The following is a 4,198-nucleotide window of genomic DNA, read 5'->3' as shown; positions in this document are numbered from 1 at the left end:
GAAACGTCAGCCTCTCTGCTCCTATGATGCTGCTTGGCCTGCTGTGTTCATCCAGCCCTGCACCTTGTTGTCTCGGATTCTCCAGCATCTGCAGTTCCTACTATCCCAGACTGCACTTCAAACTGGCCTGCTCCAGAGGTATCAGAATATGTATGGACAGGTTGATTAATAATATCTATTCCGATATTCATTTATTAGGAGCAACAGGATCCAAAAACATTCACTGGATTCCTGTTGGGGAAAAAAAGGGGGTACTCTGACTTTGTGGTGTTCCTACCTCTGGATCAAGAGGCCTGGGTTCAAGTCTCACCTGCTTCAGAAATGTGATTAGAAAATATGTACCTTGGCTTTGTAGGGGTTGATGTGGTAGCGTCCCTACCTCTGAGCTAGAAGACCCAGGTTCATCCCACCTGCTTCAGAGATTACCACAAACAACTCTCCTTCTCAACCTCTCCTCTCATGCAAGGCATGGTGACCCTCAGGTTAAACCAGCACTAGTTGTCTCTCATTGATGAGAGAGCAGCCCTATAGTCCAGTTGGAGGGCTCTGAACCAGGAGACGCAGATTCAAATTCCCACCTGCCCCAGGTATGTAAAATATCTTCACTAGCCAGGTTAATTAATGATATCTACCCTGGCTTAGTAAGCATCAGACTTTTAATCTGAGGGTCCAGGGTTCAAGTCCCTGTCTGGGTGTTTAGATTCTTGTGGTGCAATGGTAGTGTCCGTACCTGTGAGCCAGAAGGACTGGGTTCAGGTCCCACCCGTTCCAGAGGTGTACCATAATGTCACTGAATAGCTTGATCAGAATATATCTATCCTGGTTTAATGGGCTCTTGTGGTGCGATGACAGTGTCCCCACTTGTGACCATGAGGCTAAGGTTCAAGTCCTACCTGCACGAGAGATACGGAATAACATCTCTGAATAGTTTGACTAAGAAGAACACTGGCTGTTGTGGCACAGTGGGAAGTGTCCTTTCCTCTGAGCCAAGGAGGCCTGGGTACAAGTCCCAGTTGCTCCAGACATAACATCTATATATAGGCTGTTTAGAAAATATCTACCCTGAAAAACTGGGGCCTTTTGTGGTGTAATGATAGTGCATCTTCATCTGAGCCAGGAAGCCCGTGTTCGAGTCCTGGATGTGTGTCATAACGACTCTGAAAAGGTTGATTTAAATAATCACCCAGTCAAAACTCCTGCAGTGATATCCCGGGACTAGGGATGATTGGCTCCTAACAACGATCACTATTTTCCTTTGCACTTGATATGATTCCAAGTAGTACAGAGTTTTCCTCACAGCTCCCATCAACTTGGATTTTGATACAGCTCCTCGATGCTACATTAGCTAAATGGTGCCTTGATTTCAAGGGTGGTCACTCTTACCTCACCTGAATTCAACTATTCAAAATTGGACCAACAGTGTGAAGGCAACAGCCAAGTGTCAGAGGCAGACCACAAACTGTACATTAGCGAGCAGGTCACTGCCTTTTAAGTGCTAACTCACAGAATTGTTACGGAACAGAACATGGCCATTTAGTTTATCACGTCACCACCTGCTCCTTGACAGCACTGTTGATGATGCCTTTCTCACTTTGCTGACGATTAAGAGTGTGGGGTGGTAATTTGATCAAATTGGATTTGGTTTTCAGGGCATTAACTTGAATCTTTAGCTAGTAGCATTACCATTGCACCAAAGTCCATTATTCTTTAACACCATACACTGGTGGTCCAACTTCATGCTAATTTCTTAAGAGAAGTTTTCTCAACACTTTCTCTCAACTGATTATCCATCAAAACAAAACCAGGCAGCTTACACTTCAGAATATTTTGTTAACACTTGTTGAACAAGACTGGAAAGCATGGGCGTGCCGTTTGTTCTGCAATCCAATCCAGTTTTGCAACACAAAAATCAGTATCCCATTGACGTATCCACAAATCACCAACCTCACCCCCGAAACAAATAATAAAACAGCCCAAATTGCAAGGAAAACAGATGCTGCTGGAAAGATTCCACTGGTGGTACATTCCTTTCAAACACCCAAATCAAACAAAAAACAAGACATACAAGAGCATTAGTTCTTCTCAACAAACTGCCAGCAAATGGCGCCTCTTTTAAGTCGAGTCCTCAACTCTCCCCCATTTTGAACTTGAAGACGAAGCACAACCGTCGAACATAATTGAAAAGAAAGCTCCCTGATGCTTTGGATTCATGCCTGATGTTCTGTGGTGGTATTAATCTTACCTAAACAGAGCGCATTAGCCAGTAGATCACCTCCAATCCCCGACTCTCCGCAGCCAGACACAGGAGAGGGTGGCGGGGAGGGGTAGACCCTCCGCCCACGCTGCCAGCCTCGCGCCACAGCACGTGCTTCCCTCGCTCGTGCCTCATCGACTTTACCGCCCCCTCCTAACACAAAACAGGCCGCTCGTCGCCCATTGGCTCTGGACTCGGCGAAGACGGACCAATCCCCGCGTCCTGTCGGCTTCACACTGCGCCGGCGCGCCGCGCGTGAGGAGTCAAACTGATCATTTTGGAATGTACCGCACGCGGGTTTTAAATGGTGAAGAGGGAGGGCCGCGAGGAGGAGGAGGGGCATGAGGAAGGACAACAGAAGGAGCAAGAAGGGGAGGGACGATGGCTCAGGGGTTAGCATTGCTGCCTCACAGAGCCAGGGGCCCGGGTTCAATCCTACCCTAAGGTGATTGCGTGGAGTTTGCATTTCTCCCCCTGTCTGCGAGGATTTCCTCCCACAGCCAAAGATCTGCAGCTTCGGTGGATTGGCCATGCTAAGTAGACCATAGTGTGCAAGGTAGGTCAGTCATGCATAGGGAACGGAGGTTTACAGAGATGTAGGGAGTAGTGGGCCTGAGTGGGACGCCCTTCAGAGGATTGTTACAGACTCGATGGGATATGGTGGGTGAAGGATGTGAGGGGATTGGATATGTGGAAAAGAGAACAAATGTGAGTAGGGCAGTTGAGGTGATGAAAATGAAACAACTGTAGGGGATGGGAATGAAGTGATTGAAATGGGATGAGGGTGGAAGGTTGATGGTGGGGTGGGAAATTAAGGAGTGGGTAGGAGAAGGTAGAGAAAAGTTGTTCATGATAAAACGTGCAACTTGTCTTTGGCTTCATACAAACATTTGCAGTTTAGCCACAGTGTCCAGCATCAATTACATATGATAATTAGACCAAAATTGCTCTAATTATGACTTTCGTTCAAACATCAAAAACAAAGAGCTGAATTCCAGAGGTGAGGCAAGAATGGCTGCCCTTGACAATAAAGGAGCCCTAGCAAAATGAGAATGAAGAGGGAAAAAATGCTGCTGGTTGAAGTCATACCTGCTACAAAGGAAGATGGTTGTGGTTGAGGTCAGTCATCTCTGCAGGAGATCCTCTGGGTGGTAACCTGGTTTCAATAATCTTGCTTCTATCATAAGATCAGAAGTGGCGATATTCGCTGATGATTGTATAAAGTACAGCACCAATCCTCAGTTACCAAAGAAGTCTATGTTCAAGTGCAAAACGATGGGACAATATCCAGGCTTGGGCTGACAAGTGGCAAATAACATTTGTGCCATGACTACTATCAACATCCTAGAAGTTACCATCAACAAGAAACTGAAATGGACTGGTCATAATATTGCTGGTCACAGTGACTACAAGAGCAGGTTAGAGTTTAGGAGTTGTGTAGCAAGTAATTGACCCCCGACTTCCCAAACCTGTCCATCATCAACAAGGCATAGATCAGGAGTATGATGGAATAGTCTCCCTCGTGGCTGAACGAGTGCAGCTCTAACAACACTCAAGCAGCTTAATACCACCCATGACAAAACAACCTACATCATTGGCACCACATCCACAAACATTCACTCCATCACCAACACACAGTAACAGCAATATTTACCATCTACAAGATGTGTGCCTCAAGTTCACCAAAGCTCTTTAGACAACACTTTTCAAACTCAAGACCACTACGATCTGGCAGGGCAAAGGATGCAGATACATAGAAACATCTCCACCTGCAAAGTTCCTCTCCATGTTCCTCATCATTCTGACTTGGAAATACATTGCTGCAGGGTTAGTATCCTGGAACTACCTCAATGATGACATTGTGGGTGTACCTACATCAAATGGACAGCAGCATTCAAGAAGGCAGCTCACTGTGATCTTTTCAAGGGCAACTGGGATGGACAG

General features: G+C 46.2%; 1 protein-coding gene across 1 annotated transcript in view; it reads right to left on the bottom strand.

The window, feature by feature from the left end:
- The window catches only part of LOC109910554 (speedy protein A), a 48,144-nt gene extending 45,635 nt beyond the window's left edge, over positions 1 to 2,509 (bottom strand). Inside the window, exon 1 of the mRNA XM_048596676.1 lies at positions 2,243 to 2,509. The gene's annotated coding sequence lies outside the window, so the exon portion shown is untranslated. The remainder of the gene's footprint in view (positions 1 to 2,242) is intronic.
- Positions 2,510 to 4,198: the final 1,689 nt, after the last annotated feature.

Source organism: Rhincodon typus, chromosome 5 (assembly GCF_021869965.1).
Source record: "Rhincodon typus isolate 14 chromosome 5, sRhiTyp1.1, whole genome shotgun sequence".
Taxonomy (NCBI): Eukaryota; Metazoa; Chordata; class Chondrichthyes; order Orectolobiformes; family Rhincodontidae; genus Rhincodon; species Rhincodon typus.
This window is presented reverse-complemented; position numbering and strand designations above follow the sequence as displayed.